The following is a 19,013-nucleotide window of genomic DNA, read 5'->3' as shown; positions in this document are numbered from 1 at the left end:
TCTCAAAGGTGTTCGGTAATCTAGATCCAGCAGAATTCATTCAGCTTAATGGTAAATGACATACTCGAGGACATCAGTGGAGACTGAGGGGAAGTGCATTTGGAACTGAAGCCAGGAAGCACTTCTCTATGCAAGGAGTTGTGGGAATGTGGAACAAACTACCGAGATAGGTAGTTGAATCAGAAACCTTGACAACCATTAAGTATGATCTGGTTGAGATACTGGGATAGCCTAGTTAACTAAATAAATGACCTTGATGGACAGAATGGTCTCCTCTTGTTTGCCACATTCCTATGTACTTATGAGGCAATACTGACAATTTACTTTAATTTAATTTTTCCATAAACCTGTGCTCATTAGCGGCACAGTAGAGGACTGTTGCCCCAAACCTTCAGAGTTTGAATCTTGATTTGCTTGGTGTCTGTGCTGAATTTGCAATTTCTCCATCTGTTTGTGTGGATTTTGTTCACCCACACCAAAGATGTGCCTTTCACATTGATTTGTGACTCAAAAAATGGAACAGTATGACTGAGTTTGCATATGTGTAGACCCAGTAATGAACTGGTGTTCCACCTAGGATTGCCTTTCACTTGGGCTTGTAGGCAGTAGCTCCTGGTCACCTAGAAGCAGGATAAGTAGATATAAAATATGACAATTCCATACATTTGCTCATAGCCATATTTTCATTCTTCCTCTTTCTGTGTTCTACTGAAATTAATCCTTGCATGAGCCAATTTGAGGTCACATTTCAGGCCATCATTTTCTATGTACTTGCACATTCTCCCTAAGTCTTCCTAGGTTTCCTTTAGACAGTCTGGATTTCATTCTACATCCCAAAAACATGCAGCATATTTGCTCTGTTAAATTGAAACCAGCCTAGTGATCGTGAGTGGGGATGTGTGAGTGAATGTACAACAAGATGGATGAGTTGCAGCTAAGATGAATATCTCTGGGACACTGAAATGAGTAACAGCTATTTTCAGAAAATTAATGAGTGAATGAATGTTGCCCTTTCCGTGGTTTGCCTGCATTTTCACTCTCCTAACCCCCCTAATCGTCTCTCCCCTCTTTCAAGCATGTTTGGCTTCCTTCCAAGCCCATGGGCTGACATCATTAAATCAAGACCTCACTGCATGAATACTGTGTGGCCCTTTTAATTTCCCCCACTTTGTAGGTATGGTGGCAAACATCCAGGAGGGTGAGAGGCTATTCTTTGGGACTCAATGCTTCCATCTGACTTGCCTTATGCTTAGCACCTCATTTCATCTGCCTGTATGACCTGAGGTGAAACAGTGCCCAATTCTGGATCCATTCCACCTCCCTTCTCCTTAACTAAGAACTGTCTGGTGAAATGAAGCTGCCACTGTTAGGCCATCTCTTTCAACACTTAGAGGTGTAACTTTATGTGTGTGCAACAAAGAAATGATGCTGCTAAGCCAATAGCAGAAGATTGTCCAAAAATAATGAAAGAGGAATACATTACTTCATCACCATACAGTCTATAGTCAGTCTTTTTCATAAACTAAATGATAGGGATAAACATGGTGGGGGGTTAAAAATACAAAAATCATATAAATACTGCAGAGACAAAAGTAAAAGAAACCTGTAACTATAACATGGGTCTAGATTTCAAACATCAGACTACTAGCTTGCACACTGGAATCCTAGGCTAGAACCTCCTCCAACTGTCCATGGTGTATTTGCACCTTCAGCTGTATCTGGCACTTTCAGTCTTTTTGTGGTTAGACAGTCTTGAATGCAATAGAGTTGAACCTGCAGACCTCGAGAGCTGTGGTCGGTTGTGAAGCTAATCAAATCGTTCACTTCTAATGACATTTAGCGACCTTTGAATTGGACGTCAATATTATGCAATGTGTCCAGTCAACTGCATTTTACTTAATACACCCATCTCTTCCTTCTATTCAGCACCATGCATCTGTTCAGCTTGACTCAGTATAACTAACACCCACCAATTATGTACCCAGCCTTGGGTTGGTGATCGATAACTGTCTGTCCTTCAAGAACTATGTTGCTACAGTCTCTCAGTCTTGCAGATTCACTCTATACAACATCAGCAAAATCAGATTGTATGTAATGAGGTGTTTTGTCTTAGTAGAGAATTATATTACTCTACTTTCCCCTATTTTATTATTAATATGTAACCTCTGTCAGAACACCTCAGATCTCACAGACTTACCACTGTTTATAAGGTATTATAGTATATAACTTCTCCCCACCTTCCCTCCTACATCTATAACTTCAGGCAATTAGGTGTAGTAAAAGACAAGCAGGAGTTAAGTTACAATTTAAACAATGTATTATTGATAATATTCATAAATAATAACAATATGCAAAGTACATTTGAATATTTGCAACCATACAACCTGAGAAATGGTGATGTGTAGTTTCAGGCGGCACACAGACTTGTTAGTTACTTAAAAATGTTTCTAGTTAAGGCATCATTTGTGTTCAGCTTTCTTCAGAACAGGCCGCATGCCTGTCTCAATATGGCTGCCGAGCTGTGCTCTTCATTATGTTGTCCTTCAGTTCATGGATCAGTTTGGTAAGAGAGAGAGAGTGAGGAAGTTAGCAAATTTATAGATGTTCTGTCCAACCCCTAGAGCCAATAGGATGTCATGGTACTTAAAGGCTTCTAAAACAAGCCAATTCCAAACAGCCATACTTCAAACCAATGGGGGAGTAGAACATCTTCACACCTGCCACCTCCCCAAAACCATTTGTTGAGCTAAAGTTTGCCAGTTAGGCAGCCTGGCTTTCCTATGGGTATTGAAAGACTTTAGAGAAATACTTGCCAAACTGGTTTCAGTCACTTTCCCGAAACCTGTCGTAAAATTCACTTTTCTGACTTAGTCCCGGTGGGGGGGTTGTTGCAACCATGAATGCTTCTCACTAATGTAACACTAACATTACATTGCTTTGCCTAAGTTACAAATAAAGACATACAAACTATTTATCAACTTGTATGCATAATCTCACATCACAACACGTGTTTAGTAGCACAGCTCCTGATTTATGCTTTGTTCTTCTAACGTCTTGAGTATTACTATTCTCTGCTGGCAGAAGTTCAGTCCTGTGTCACAAAGCCACTGCAAATGATTTAAAATGCAATGCCACGCCTGCTGTTCAAGCAGCTGAGGAGGACACATATCACTTGTCTTTTCAAATCACTAAATTGGCTCCCTGTAGTGGTATATGGTCAACAGGTCAGCGCCTATGTACATGGGCACACTTAGGTCCTATACACCTTCTCAACCACTCAGGTCTCTAGATGGTTGATGTCTATCTCAATCCAGACTCTCTTCATGTGTAGCTCCCAGCTGGTGGAATGAAATGCCTACCTCCATTAGAACTTCTGACTCCATAAGTATCTTCAAGAAGCATTGAAGACTCTCTTGCTTTGTAAATTTCATTTTAACTTATACTGGCTTTGTTAGGTTTTGTAACCTAGGAATTATAACTACCTTGCAATTTGTTCACTTATGGTGATCAATTTCGTAACCTCATTCTATCACACTTGTTCCCATACTGATGTTTACTTGATTATGTTGATCTCTTTTGTAAGTCGCTTTGGATAAAAGTATCTGCTAACCAAATAAAGGTCATGTAAATGTAAGATGTACCTTATGCTTCATTCTCATAAAACACACTTACACTATGTTTAAGATTAGGGTTGTGGGAGGGTTATTTTACTCAGGAGTAATGATAACAATCAAAAAGGTTGTGAGGGTGTCATGTTGAAGGACCAACATGCATTTCAATTGTCTGTTCAGAGGAGCTCATGCTTCACAGAACCCTGGAAGTGTGTACCTCCTCTCCATAAATGGGAGCAAAATGACTGGGCTGTTGCTAGTCTTCTCCATATTAACCCTAAAAGGGCCGCCCAAGTGAAACTTTTGTTGCTGGGGCCTCTGTGGTGGCACGTATTAGGAAAGAAACTTCCTTGGCCTTTGCCTCTCTCTCGAGTCACTGTGTTTCAGTTTGGTGTCTTGATTTCAATGGATTTTAAAGGACATACACTGCATGCATGAACTGCTATGCATTGTAAAGGTGAAGAAAGAAGTAGAAATTAAGTGCAATGGAAAATTAAATTTAATTTATATACTAAAAAACAAAGTGAGAGTCTTATCCAGAAAAAAATCTATTTTTCATTAAATCCAGAACAGAAGAAAAAGTCAGAATAGTTTTGTTTGCCAGAAAATCGGATGATCACTAAGACACATTTCGACTACAGATTACCTGGGACGCAAGCTTTTAAATCATCCATGCAACAAGTGCTGAAAGTGGCACAATCCACCGAAAAACAAAATGCCATTACTATTATAATTTAAAACAAATTGTAAATAATTAATCTTAGCAAGGTTCTATCAAGGAAGTAACATATTCAGAAAACCCCAAGGGTGCCTAGAGAGAAGTTGTGGTACTGTTTGAGGAAGTCAGGAGTGGCATAGCATACTGTATGTACGAGGGGAGAGAGACAGTGGTGAGGTCTGTGGTAGGAGTGACAGATGCATTCAAGATAGAGGTAGGATTACACCAAGGACAGGTTCTGAGCCCTCTTTCTTATTTACAGTGCTGATGGACAGGTTGACAGACAAGATTAGATAGGAGTCCCCATGGACTGTGATGTTTGCGGATGACATTGTGATCTGTAACAAGAGTGGGGAGCAGGTTGAAGAGACCCCGGAGAGGTTGAGATATGCTCTAGAGAGGAGAAGAATGAAGGCCAGTAGGAACAAGATAGAATACATGAGTGTGAATGAGAGAGAGGTCAAAGGAATGTTGAGGATGCAGGGAATACAGTTGGCAAAGGTGGATGAGTTTAAATGCTTGGGATCAGTAGTACAAAGTAATGGGGAGTTGGAAGAAGAGAGTGCAGGCATGGTGGAATGAGTGGAGAAGACTGTCAGAAGTGATTTGTGACAGACCGATACCAGCAAGAGTGAAAGGGAAGGTGTATAGGACAGTAGTGAAACCAGCCATGTTATATGGCTTGGAGACTGTGGGACTGACCAGAAAGCAGGAGACAGAGCAGGAGGTGGCAGAGTTAAAGATGCTAAGATTTGCATTGGGTGTGATGAGGATGGGCAGGGTTAGAAATGAGTACATTAGAGGATCAGCTCAGGTTGGACAGTTTGGAGAAAAAGTCAGAGGCGAGATTGCGTTTGTTTGCAACAGACTGCTGACACCTCTGGAGCAGGTTTCTGCTGCCACTCACCTGTTCCAACATCAAATGAATGGTATTACACACTTTATGAAATCAGTAAGCAATATCAGAGTTGTTTAGTTTTTCAACAGTTTAAAGTTTTACAGTATATGTTAGCCTGTCTGTCTAAAGCATCTTGGTGATGCTAAATTCATCCAAGTGTGTGTTTGGTGTGTGTGTTTATCCTGTGATGGACTGGCGCCCTGTCCAGTGTTTGATCCTCCTTGTGCCCTGTGCTACTTGGGATAAACCCCAGTCCGAAAGACCTCTCCCCACTTCCACTGCCACCCTAGGCTGAATTAAGCAGATTAGAAAATGATGGAGACATGACATTTTAGTCTGTTTGTCTTTGTGGTTTGAATTTTTACTTCAACAACTTCACTTCATTTCTTATGCCTGCTGGGTCAGGTATAAGAAGCTCTGATACTGTCATATGCAAGCTGAGACAGGTGTCAGGCCTCTCCTTTCAAGCTAGGAGAAATAAATGCCAACAATATAAAATCAGCAAATGCATTTGGCAAGAGATGTTTAGCCCCTCAGGAACAAGAGCCTGAAATTCCCCTGCCTTTACAGAAATGGTTGTTCTTACTTTTAAGAAGCTAATGCTCATAACTCAACACTTAGTATTCTCACACAATCAGTTTATCACACTTGATGGCTGTATTGCAGCTTGCAGTTGATCGAATTGAGTTTGAATTGAGTCAAAAGTTGTTTCTAATGGGTTGGTTATGTTTTCTGCTATTCACCTTGCATGTTGCATATATGTGGCATACAGTTCAAGTGCAAGTATGTCCAGTTATTTCTGAAAGTCATTTTCTTGCAGGTGGGTGATTTTTTTTCCACTCATTCTTTCTGTATGTAGCATACCTTTGCCATATGGCCCTAATGCCAGTATCTCCAGCTATTTCTAAAAGTCATATTCTCAGAGGTGATGCTTTCCTCTCATTCATGCTGTTTGTGGCATATCTGTGGCATACAGTCCTAGTGCCAATATGTCCTGTTATTTCTAAATGTCATTTTCTTGCAGGTTAATGATTTTTTCCTCTTGTTCTTACTGTATGTGGCATAGCTGTGGCATACTGTCCTAACACCATCACCATATATCCATTTATTCCTCAAAGTCATTTTCTGGCAGGTAGATCATTTTTTTCTCCTGTTCTTGCTGTATGTGACATATCTGTGGCATACAGACCTAGTGCCATCATGTCAGATTCCAGGTATGACAGCAGTACTTTGTTTCACCCACTTGCTACAATTGCTTTCAGTCTTATTTTTCCTGGCATGTTCAACATGGTCTGATTTCTGACTTCTTTTTCTCCTCCTCCTACTCCTCCTCCTCCTCATTTTCCTTCTCCCTCCCTGTCTCGCTCTCTCTCTCTCTGCCAGTTCATGGCGCTTGTTTATGTCGGAGGTGGCTGGTGAATATACGGTTCTAATTTAGTCTCTGGGCAGAAGGCCAAGTAGGAAACTTGCAGTCAAATGCCTTCTTCTGCTCTTCCCTCCCTCCTGGGCAGTTAAAAAGAGAGAGAGATTTGGAATATGCTGGTGGAGCTGTGGAAACAAGGAGTTACTTTCATCTCTTTTCGGAGCTTCAGATAATGGAGTTGAGTTCCAAAAAGACAGATTAGAAAATATCCTCTTGTAACTCTTGATGACGGTAACTATTGGAGTGTGTTCAGGAAATGTGTTGGAGTGTCCCAGTTGTCCTTCCAAAGAAATTGTTTGTGGCAGAGTCTTTGTTCCACCATTGGTCCTCTGCTTTTGCCCCACAAAATGTATTACTGACATGTGTGCTAAAGCTATTGCCAGCCAGATCTAAAGAGTCTGGTCCATTTTCTCAGGTTTAAAGGTCTAAAAATTCTTGTAAAATCCTACCTTTTTCTTATCTTTTTGCAAACGAATAAAAGTGTTGATGATGGTGATAGTGCATATGCCTTTGATAGCTTTCTTCCTGGAGCTATGTAAAGCACTCCCACCCATATTGGAATGACAGACATGTTTTGAGAAGAATGGACAGTTCTGCCTAGCCCATCTCCTAACCTTTGCAGAAGTACTATTTGTAAAGTTAATTTTGGTATTTAAGCATCTTTATGTTACATCTTTATTGAAGGGTCTGAACTTTAAAGTGCATTTTCTCAAGACTGTTGACTGTTTAGTCTGAATGTCTATGGATCTGCTGGGCTTTAGTATTTTTCTAGATCACAGACTCCCATTGCTTGTTCGTTAGGGTTTAATGTCCATCTTGGCATGGCACTGTACACCTTTTCTGACATGTTATTGTATATCAACTCTGTACTTGTGTTCTTTCTTATGCAGGTTTCAAAAACAATATTTGAATTTTGAAGTTTTGAAGGCACTTTGAATGTTAAGGTCCACCTTTTAGAGGCCATTTCACTTATCTTCCCCTTTCTTTCATGTGATTCTCAGATATTTCAGCTTTAGGATTCAACCTTTATGGTCATTTAAAGGATATGTCACATTAGGCAAGCTTTGCAGTGATAATCAGTCATAGCCTTCATTTACATAATCTTAGCGGGTTGGAAGCAGTCAGCATCTCGGTCTCATGAAGCTTAGTTGTCTAGTATGACATATCCAGCATCTCACTTCAACTAGTCTGTGACTCACCCCCACAAAATCAAACAGGTTTCACTCTGTCTTTATGCGTAGGAATGGGCTTTGTAAGCAGGAGAGTGGATAACTAAAAAAGGCTTATTTGGAAGTACAGTGCATGTAATGTGGAGGCAAGAAACAAGGAAAACAGGTGTTTTGGACCTCACAAATAGAAGAGAAGTTCATCTATCTGATGTTTTGACTTTTACATACCATGAGAATGGAGAAAAGGAAAGGGCAGAGTCTGTAACTAAACTCGCTATACCCGCTAACTTTTTGTACAGCACCGTCATTGAGACCACTATTGGCTTTCAGGGAAAGGAGGAAGCATGACTGTGCCGGAAAGTCGCCATGCAGTGCTGAATATGACATGCCCTTTTGAGTTGTGTAAACTGATATGGTCTGATGACAAGATCAGCATCTATAGTTAGCAAGTCTGAAATACTCTACATCTACAAGTCACAAAATGTGGCATCGGTTCAGTTAGTACATATATTAATGATGTACTGTATGTTAAATTCATTTTGGACATTGCTATCCGTCTTCCTAAGCCCAAATCACTTGTTTTTCCATTTCGTAATGTGTGTTGATGAGGTAAATCAGCTTTAATGTTTTGTTATGGCACCGTAGGTCATGCGTCTTTTGTTTATGGGCTATTCCTTATGTTTATATCTGAGCTATTTCAGCCTTAATATACATCTTGGCTTGGTCAACTAAATTGCAGACATCCTTCTGATGTGCTTTAAGGATATTTTGGTCTTTATTGTCCACCATCATTAGACCAACTAAGTTGTGTTTCCCTTTCTTACATTCGTTTCAAGATTTTTCATCTCTAATGTGCATCTTGGCATAATACTGTAGGGTAGTGTATGAATCTCTCAGTTATGTTTATTTCAAAAGCATTTCAGCTTTATTATCTGTTTTAATGCTTTCATCTATGTTGTGAACATTTTTCTGATGTACTGTATATTGAAGACATTTTGGTGTTTAATAACACTTTTCATGAGACCATCTCCAACATTTGTTTTAGAACTATTTCAGCTATAATGTCCATGTTTTTTAGGCCATCATTCTTATTTTTATCGTTTATATTTAGGAAGTGGATTGATTCAGATCTATCAGTCTTCCATATAACTCTTTCCATTCTGTGGTTTGGAAGAGAAATGTTCCTATTGCAGAGGTCATCTGGGTCACCAACTCTTGCATCTGAATTCAGAAAGAAAAGAAGTAGTGTTGATCTATTGAAACAGGCGCAATTACTGTATGGGGAATCAAATGATACATTTATTTTTATGAATAACTCCTGTTGAGAGCTATTGTTTTATTTTATCATTATGCTTTGGAATTGTTGGAATGCCAGTTTGTTTTTCTAAGGGCACCGCCCTTTTAAGTTGTGATTGCTAGGACACAAGTACTAGTCATGTGACATCACAAACATAATGCTCTTCAAACCAGTGTCACGCTGGACCCTTTGTCCATGATTGTGGATACATCTTAAACTCTTTAATGTGCTTGTGCTTTCTAAAGAAGCTCTCTTTTAAGAATATCATGTCCTGTTTTCCCTCTTTGATGTTGGTTTAATGATTTGGCATAGACGTACATAATACTGATTTCCTGATTCTGATCCTTGACTATATCTTTATCTCCTGAATCATCTTTCCCTCTGCTCACCAAAGTGAACTTCTCTCTTAATTTCCACCAGTATCCTTAAGTATGTTATTCAGTATTTAATATTAAGAATTCTGATGGCTGAACTTCAGTGATACAGTTGAGAATTCTGAAGGCATGGATTATGTTCCAATGTAGCCTTCTGTGTTCAAAATTTCAAAATATCAATTCTTTAACTCCCATCTGCTGTCAGAATAGGACATGTCCTGTAGTCCTGGGGTGCACTTGGCTGGTCTGAAAGAGGAGGAAAACAATAAAAGGAACAGAATCCAGTGCTCCAATGAATGCTATTAGAGCATTTTATTGGATGTTTCTGATTTGCATGTGAGATGTGAGTAGAATGGAGGAGCAGTGGCTTGCACTCAGTTCAAATCCTAACCTAGTTACAGCCTCATATCATTTCTGTATGGATATTCTTTTATGCTTGCATCCCAAAGATAGTTGATTGAGCCCTATAATGGATGCCTGCCCCATCCATGGTTTGTTCCTGCCTTACACCTGATGCTTTCAGAATAGGCTTTGGCATCTTATGATAATGAAAAGAATTGTGCAGGTTCATAAAATGGATGTATGGGTGGGTGATGATTTTATATCACGTTGTTTAGGTGAAAAATGCGTAACATGAAAGGAAAATGTGGATTGTGTTTTGTCATTGACTGAGGTCAAAAGTGTTGGCGCTAGGTATTCACAGAAATAGCCATGACCTTAAAATGGATGGGTGACAGATGGCTGCTTTTGTTTATTTAGTATCAATAGTTACTTAAGATTTGTCATTTTTCTCCTCCTGGGCGTCCTGGTATGTAACATAAAATAATTTTAGATGCTAAAGTATTAGATACAGCATACCAAAAAATCTGTATGGATTACCACTGTGCTGTAGTGAATGAAAGAGAGACTAGACTTTATACAAACGCAGAAGCCCTGTGGGAAGAAAATTAGACCACAAACAAGGGGCTTCGTTGAGGCTTGCCTAAAAATAGGCGGCATGTGATGAGAAGGGGCTCATTAGAAAAAGAACCAGTTGTGCCACTGAAAGAGAGCATTTAAAAAAAATTTCAAGTAAACATCTCGGGAGGGGGTCTGTGAATTCTGTTATTGTGCTTGGGTTCATGGAAAGATTTTGTCTCCTGCTGTTTCTGTTCAGGTGCCTGGGGGCTCGGAGTGGAGGTCTGTTTGGATGCAAAAAACACATTTTAACGGGAATGTGAACACAAAACACTTCTATGTGAGTTAGACCTTAACTGTCATAGAAATCCAGTTGGGATAAGTCAGCAGAGTAAGATGGAGAGTTAAAATAGAGGAAACGATGAGGGACACTTGAAATACAATCTAAAAGACTTAAAAACAGGTTTGCAAGTCTGAATGGGAACTGCAAAGTGAACAAAACTTGACAGTAACTAGTAAATATTTAAGGAGACATGATAAAGGGACTGAAAAAAAGAAGAAAGAATGAGAGTGAGAGAGGGGACAATAATAAAAGAACAGAAAGAGAGGAAAGAAGACAGTGGGAATAGGGAACTGCCAAAAGACTGGATACAGGGAAAGATATCTCCAAGGCGATGGGACAGGTCAGTGTTGGAGGATTGGAAAAGGAAATGAAGGAGATCAGGAGGTCCGGATGGGAATAAGGAAATAATAAAAGACAGGAAAGAGTAGACTAGAAGAAAGGACAGGGCCAGGTAGAAAATCAGGAGACTGGACAGAAAGAGACTAAGGAAAAAAAGAGGAAATGACAAGAAAAATAGAGAGGGACAGGTAATGCTGGTGGACTGCCAAGATAAAGAAGATCAGGGATGTGATAAAAGATTGAAAAAAGTAAAGGAAGTGTTTGGAGGAATTGTAAGAGAGAAGAAAGTAGTTAGGAAGGCTTTACAGTTGGATGTAGTAAGAGTCTTACTGAATATAGACAGGTAAGTGGTGACTGGAAAAAAGACAAGGAAGGTACAAGACCGTAAGGAGAGATGGATGTGACAAGGTTTAGTGGAAAATGAAGAAAGTTAGGAGGGAAACCAGAAAAAGAGAAGAGAGGGTAGGAAGATGTGGAGAGGGGAAGAGAAGTTCAAACAGACTGTGCAAGGACAAGCACGTGAAGAAAGACAGGAAATTGATGAATAAGATGTTCAAGCAGGCTGAATATGGAGTGGTAAATATTTAAGGAGACTAGAATACAGGTGGAAGGTAGACCAGAAGACAGTAATGTATAATTGGAAAACAGATAATGCTAGCAAAATTAGTCGATGTAGAATGTAAACAAACGGAGAGTGATCTGAGAGACTAGAAAAACAGGGGTGTGATCAGGCAGGCAGAACAGAGTGATAGAAGCTGGAAGGTGTCACAGAAAAATGCAGAACACTCAAAAGTGAAAATGAAGCGATCATCTAGGCTATTACAAGTGTAGGGTATTCAATAGATAAAGAAGAGGGAAATGATAGTGGATGGTGGACCATGCGAAGGATGCAACATTTGATTACTCCAAAAATGAAAGTGATAGAGCATTGAAAAGAGAGAAGGAAATCAGAGAAAGTAATTTGTGTTGAGTGTTGGAGAGGGGCTGATTATTAAAAATGAAACACGGAACAAAAGGATATGGGTAAATGTTCAGTCAAAGTAATGAAGCCTACCATCTCAATTGGTATTTGTTAAGATTTCATGCTCAGTTAGTACTACTTTTCTTTTAAGGCTGAGGACTGTGCCAGCTACTGTAAGCTGTGTGTGATATAGCTAACACCTCGGGTAGTCCCACATTAACTAGTTCTTCTGCTAAGATGATAGGGTACGACTGACATACAGTTACAGATGATCAGAGGCCAGCTGTGGTCGTAGTCTTTCTTTACTCAGGGAGAGAAACCAATAGGCAGTGGACATGCAATTGCCTGATAGCAACAGGCTACACTATCTCTGTTTGAACAGACAGTCCTCTAAACGATTAGACCTGAGAAGCTGGATGAATAGGACAAGGTCAGACATTCAGATCCCGACAAGATGCGGTGGCTGGGTGTGGTGAGTATGATTGTACATGTGCCATGTCTACATCTGTGGCATGGCCCCTAGGAGCATTTCAGAGTAGAATATTCAATAACGCTAAAGTAAAGGAAAAATGTTTGCAGACTATCTCCAGACTGCATATAGTTGTTAATATAGATTCTATTTTTCATGTACAAGCCATGTTGACAGTGCAGCTAATAAAAAATTGTAGGTAATGTTAACTATGTTAAACGTTCTATATCAAATAATTTCAGATTACTGATCTAAGGTCATAGATTTCACAGTCAATATTTAGAAATCTTTCTTTTTTGCTGAGTACAGGCAAATATTTTAATAGACTGAGAATATGCAAGGGTGATTTAACACTGTAGCTCGAAGAACTGGCTGGCTTATGGCTATCATCTGACTGGGAAGAATATCTGCAGTACAAGTGGGTATCCTGAGGAGTACATTAATATTATGTGTGTGTGACTGTGGAATCAGCTCAGAATATATCTGTTCTGGGCGTATTTAACACATGCTGCCATCAAAAGGCAAACTGTGTTATTAAAGATCTCAGTTGCCTTTTACAAACACTTTTCTCTCTCTCCTTTATGATGACAGAGGTCTTAGGGTACACAACAGTAACTCGTCCTGTGAAATGCCTAGTTTTGGAAATGTGTGCCTAAGTCCTCTATGAAGAGACAGACACTCATGGGTGACATTGTCAGTCTCTCATTTGCCCTATTTTGAAGTTTTATTTTCCAACTGCATACAGCCTGCTGTCCCTCCAGACATTTTGCCTGGCGCCTTTACCCGCCTATACGTCTTTGTAAATGCCAGTGTCCCAAGTTCACAAAAGGTCAATGCAGAGGCCTTTATCCAACTGCACAAAGGATTGCTGTAGCAAAAGATTATTTTTAGTGATTTTTTTTTCTTTTTTTTTTTAATGTCAAATGAAGCCGTAAGGAATTTTCAGGGACAGACTGCCGTGTTACAGTTTGCCTAAACCATTACAGAATAGGGAAGGCCATATACAGGTAGTCAATATCTTTAGTTTTAGTGAAAAGAGACAAAGCAAGAGGCCCAGCTTCAGAGCAACTCTATGTCATTGATGATATGAAGTTAAGACCGTGCAGTACATAACATATGTGAAGAATATCTCCAGGCTACTAGAGGTTGTCATTAAGGAAAGGAATCAAAACACAGTCACAGTTTCTATTAAATGTCAAGAGTGACAAGACTGAGACCAGCCTAGATATCCATTTGCAGAGTTTGTCCAGATTTCTACAGATTAGAGACTGATACCAAGGAAGGGACCATATTCCCGAGGATCTCTTAATCTTTACCAGTGCCAGACAGAGATCATGAGGTACAAACATGTTGAGAAAATGTTGCATTGTTTCTATAAAAAAAGAAAATGAGAAAGAGCAAAAGAGGCCACATGCTGGTAGATCATCTGTGAGCTTGTGAGAGATCTGACAGTAAAACAAAGAAGCACCATTGGAGCATCACCCATATAATAACAAAAACTACATTTACTTCTATAGCATCTTTTCATACAAAGGATATAGTTCAAAGTGCTTTACAAGCTGTCACTTGGCCTCAGTTATTCCTTGAGCTGCAGGGTATGACTGAGGCCAAGTGATATGTGCACCTTTTACTGTCATATTAATAGCACGGAGGCCTGGTGAAGCCAAAATCCTCAGTTCCCCCTATATGCTTAACCTGCAGGATTAAACCGACAAAAAAGTGAGACAGAAATTCAGACATACTATATATGGCCTAATGAGACTTCTTAACATTCAGAGCTAAAAGACCAAGACTAAATAAGATAACAACTGTAAAAGTAATAAGACTGAGTTCAAGTAAGACAATGCCTGAAGAATGTTCCCTAATGTCAGAGCTACAGAATAAGACTGAGACCAAGTAAGATAATAGCTACAGAGTATTGTCTTAAGTATTGAGCAGTTTTATTAAAGCCATGGGAGACCTGCATCTACAGAGTGTTAGTGCTAAATGTTAGCAATATACAGTAAGACTGTGGTCACATAAGACAACATCTGTAGAGAGAAGAGCATCCCCTAAGTGTCACAGATATGAAAGTAAGATAGAGGCCATAGCTAGGAGACCAGAACTAAGTAAGACAAGACCTGCAGAGCTACAGTATAAGGCTGAGTTCAAGTGATGGAGAGTGTCCCCTAAATGTCACTGTTACAGTGTGAGACTGAGAGCAAGTGAGATAATCTCTGCTGATTGTCCTCTGCTTGAGACCTGCATCTACATAGCATCCCCTAAATGTCAGAACTGTAAATCTATGGTCAAGCATGACCATCTCTTTAAATTTAGAGCTGTAAGACTGAGGCCAAATTAGATAATGTCTACAGAGTAGAGAGGCAAAATGAAACTTTTTAAAATTAAGAGCTATAACGCTGAGGGTAAGTAAGACAACATCTGTAGAGTGTTCACTAAATGTTGGAGCTGAAAGAGTAAGGCCAAGTGAGGTGTGATGACTGCATAGTGTCTCTTCACTTTAGAGGTGACAGACATAGACTAAGCAAGAGCCTACACCCCCTAAAATGATCCTTTCAACTTTAAAGATTCAAAACTGTAACTGAAAGAGATGCACACATCCTCAAAAAGACTCTTTATTTCAAAAGGTAAAAGACTGGGACAAAACACAGTTAGACATTAGAACAGTTGTGATGAGAAAAGGCTTTTTACCCCAACACACTCATCTGTCCTACTCAAATTGATTGTCCAACATAGCATTAAGTCAGGATTTGTAGTTCCCTAAAGTGCTGATTTCCAACTCAATACTAGGTTATTTATTTAATGTGTTTATGGCTCATTGCAAAGAAGAAAAACATTAACATTTGTGCAAAATCTGCCCTTAGTAAGTTTCCAGCCGTGCTGCCCTGTTTCATAATTTTAAACACTTCAGTCATGTCACCTCTTGATCTCTGTTTCCTTAAACTGAAAAGGTTCAGTTCCTTTATAGCTCATAGCTCCCACACCTAGAATCAGCATAGCCACTCTTCTCTGGACTTTCTCTAACAATTCTGTCTCTTTTGTATAATATGGAGGTCAAAACTGAACATGGTACTCTAGGTGAGGCCTCACTCGTGTGTTATGCAACTTAAATATAAGTTCCCTTATTTTGTACTCCACACATTGTGCTATATATTGTAACATCCTATTGGCACTGTTGATCAGTTCTGTTCTGTTGAGTCCAATATGACTCATAGGTCCTTCAGACCTGAGTTCCCTCGAAAGCTTGCATATTGTAATCATTTTAATTAGCCAGTAAACATTGTCATTTTGCTTGACGTCTTATTGTATTCTGCATGGAAAGTATAGGATGTGTTGGTTAGCTTAACTGGACTCTCTGCCTTGGCCTAATTTTAGTGACTGTGCCTTGTGATGGTCTGGTACCCTTCCTAGGTTTGGCTCCTTCCTACCATCTGATGCTTATGGCATTCATTTGACATGGTGTGAATGACATCCCATCCATGATTGTTTTTTACTGTTAATAAGCTGTGGCTTCCTATAATTCTCTAATGGACCAAATCATAATGGAGAAATGAACAATTACATAAACATTTTTGAAAGCTTAACAAAATATTCTCAAACCTCCTTAACTCAATTCAGTGTCATGAGTTTCACAGCCTATTCCATCAGCATAGGATACAAGACAGGAGGACCATTTCTGGTTAGGACATCAGTCCATTACACTCACTCTTGTGCACATCCAAACTTAAAACTTAAATCTTGATAATATATTAACTACATTATCTGTCAAATACAAGTGTAAGCATTCGTCCTACATCTTTCTTTAGTATCCCCGTGTGTCTCAAGCTGTGCTAGCAGTTGCATCCTCACTCATTTGTGTTCCTGTAAAGCCTGTTTCTCAGACTCTCATTTTGAGGTACCTTACTTGCCTCCTGTTCAGTTTTTGACTAACACCAAATGTATAAGGGGTCCCATTACCTGCTCTGAAAACATCATTTGTGTTCTTGCGAATAATTCCCTTGTTTGAAGGCAACTCTCAGCATTCCCCCTACACCTTGACTTGATATCACTGTGTCTGTCAACCTATGTTGGCCAGCGCTTTCTGTTTAGATCACGTATGACTGTTTATGAGTTTTGCTTGGGGGTCCAGACACACATGCACACACACACACACACACACACACACACACACACAAACAGTAATGTTTCATTATATAGAAAACAGAGACCTGAAATTGGGTAGAGTGAAGATTTGTTTGGTGGTCCTCTGACTTTACAGGTCTATGGTGACTAGTGCCAACTTTTAACTCTGATGCTGAAAGCTACTCATTATATTTGTGTTTTGCTTTGATTAAATGTTGCCTGATTATCGTAATCTAAAGATTTCTGTTGTCCTTTTTCCATGTACTGTGGGTAAGGAATTTCTCCTGATGTTTTCTTTTTTGCTTTGTCCTATGTAGTATAACTTTCTTCAAAGTTTGTTTATCCTGTTTGTGAATAAATAGTTTTTCTTTGCTGTGTATAAGAGCCAAAGCATGGTGCGGCCTTGTGCAGAAGGCTGTCTTTACTTCTTCGGGAGAGCAGCAGCAGGGCCGTGCTGTGTTAATTACACAGTGGTGTTGTTTTTCCTCCCCTCTGGTGGATTTCTACTAATGGAAAGCTGTCTCTCTCTCGTGTTCTCTGTAGTTGGCCTTTCATTTCATACTCTCCCTCCCTCACTCTACCATTTAGCAGCTGACAGCATGGAATAATTTCCACTTTTAAACTGAACTTGGGCCTATGCACCACCTCCCCACCCCCACACCCCAGCACCAGGGAGTATGTGACTGGGTGCACAGGCCAGTGTTATTTCTGCTGGGACAGGCGTGGATGTGGGTGGCTTTGTATTCTGCTTCTGCACTTAAAAAAAAAAAAAAAAAACTGTTACTGGCAACTAAAAACCTGCTTCTCCATAGGCCAGTCCTGGCATTTTTTGGGCAATTCTCTTGAAAACATTGCACAGTGCAGATTTTTAATCGAAACCCATTCCTGCTGAAATGAAATGCCTGCTGTTCATAAAACAGCAGTATTTTTACTTAATTAGGCCTTCACAACAGTGGTGGGCTGTGTTGAATCCCCCCTAAAAAATTAGAATGAATTAGTAGCAGATGATGATGATGATGTGAGTTCTGCGTTATTAGCACCAGCCCTGGAGCATGCAAGGCTGGAGAAGAAACTGACAATAAACGGACTACACTCCTGTCATATTTAGAGGGGCTTAACAATGCTGTTTACTAAAAAAGACCCTGCCTAATGCGGGTACTGCATCACTGCGGTACCAGCCAGTCAAGCTGCAGTGCATGCCAATAACCTTCTGCCCACATTCTATTATTTGTAGTCAGTTTTATTTGGTTAAGGAGTAGTAAGGTAAACTGTTTGAGCCACTCGTTTCTTTTTAACTTGACCTAAAGCCAATTTGACCAATATGAATGCTCAGTTTGTAGAACGTGAATGACAGACAGACAAGACAAACAGATAGATGTGAGCCACGTGGATTAGTCATTACCCACATTTTTGTTATAATTTTCTTTGGGTTGGCTATACAGCTTTTCCTAAAGATGTGTGCTAAAGTTTCGACCTTGTCAGTTTCTCTTACTGTTTTCTTGGAATAAATGTGGCTGCTCCAATTTCTGATTGAACCAAAGAACAGTAAGCAGTGATCCAGAGGGGTTTGTTCCCTAATCACTAAGACATGCACACTAGTTTGACTGTCTCGATGAGTAAATAGCCGTTTGACATAAGCACTCAGGTTAACTATCCTCAATGATTCACTTGTTCAAAAACAGTAAAAGGACCTTTAAATTTATTGGCTCATGATTTTCAGTGCTTAAACACCTAATTTTATACCTTGGGGATTTTAAAAAAGTACCCAGATATTCCATGAACAGTGACTGAAATTTGTTTTTCTTTTCTTATTAAGCCACAATGGTAAAGTGATAAAGTGTAACCAGTTACTTTCTTGGCTTAATTGTGTTCGGTTTTCACATATTAAATGTTCTTTCCTTGAGTTTTCTGAAAGGTGCCCAAATGTTCTACAAACAGTAAGATAAATTTGTTTTTTCTGTCTGTCTGTCTGTCTGTTATATTGTGCCCTCCCATATCTATGAGGTTAAGTCAAATTATCAGCACTTTTGTGATAATTTTGTTTGGGCCACTGCACAGTTTTCCCCACACACATGTGGAAACATGGTATGTCTGTGGGCACAGTGGTAAAGTTTGACCTATATCAGTCAGTTTCTCTTGATGTTTTCTAGGTGTAAACATGAAAACTCTACTCTACATTTACAACAAAGAAGGTCAGTGATCCCCTTTTAATGGGTTGAAGGTGTGCCAGGGACTGAAATCTATAGAAGGCTTTCTGCACAATATGGGACTGTGGCAGAGTGCTTACGAATGAATTTGGAAGTTCAGAAATAGTCAGACAAGTGTTAGGCACAAAGAAAGGCACCTGTCCACTGTCGATGACAATATTAAGCAAGTCTCTATCACGATTCTA

At 39.6% G+C, this 19,013-nt stretch overlaps 1 protein-coding gene and 1 long non-coding RNA gene across 5 annotated transcripts in view; one reads left to right on the top strand and one right to left on the bottom strand.

The window, feature by feature from the left end:
* LOC120526138 overlaps positions 1-2,423 on the bottom strand; it is a 38,176-nt gene extending 35,753 nt beyond the window's left edge. The window contains exon 1 of the long non-coding RNA XR_005633080.1: positions 2,385-2,423. This is a non-coding gene — a long non-coding RNA (uncharacterized LOC120526138). The remainder of the gene's footprint in view (positions 1-2,384) is intronic.
* The window catches only part of atp2b4 (ATPase plasma membrane Ca2+ transporting 4), a 270,016-nt gene that overhangs the window by 42,447 nt on the left and 208,556 nt on the right, over positions 1-19,013 (top strand). The window lies entirely within an intron of this gene.

The sequence above is a fragment of the Polypterus senegalus genome, chromosome 3, assembly GCF_016835505.1.
Source record: "Polypterus senegalus isolate Bchr_013 chromosome 3, ASM1683550v1, whole genome shotgun sequence".
Classification (NCBI taxonomy): domain Eukaryota; kingdom Metazoa; phylum Chordata; class Cladistia; order Polypteriformes; family Polypteridae; genus Polypterus; species Polypterus senegalus.
The sequence above is the reverse complement of the archived record's forward strand: the minus strand, read 5'-3'. Positions and strand labels throughout refer to the sequence as shown.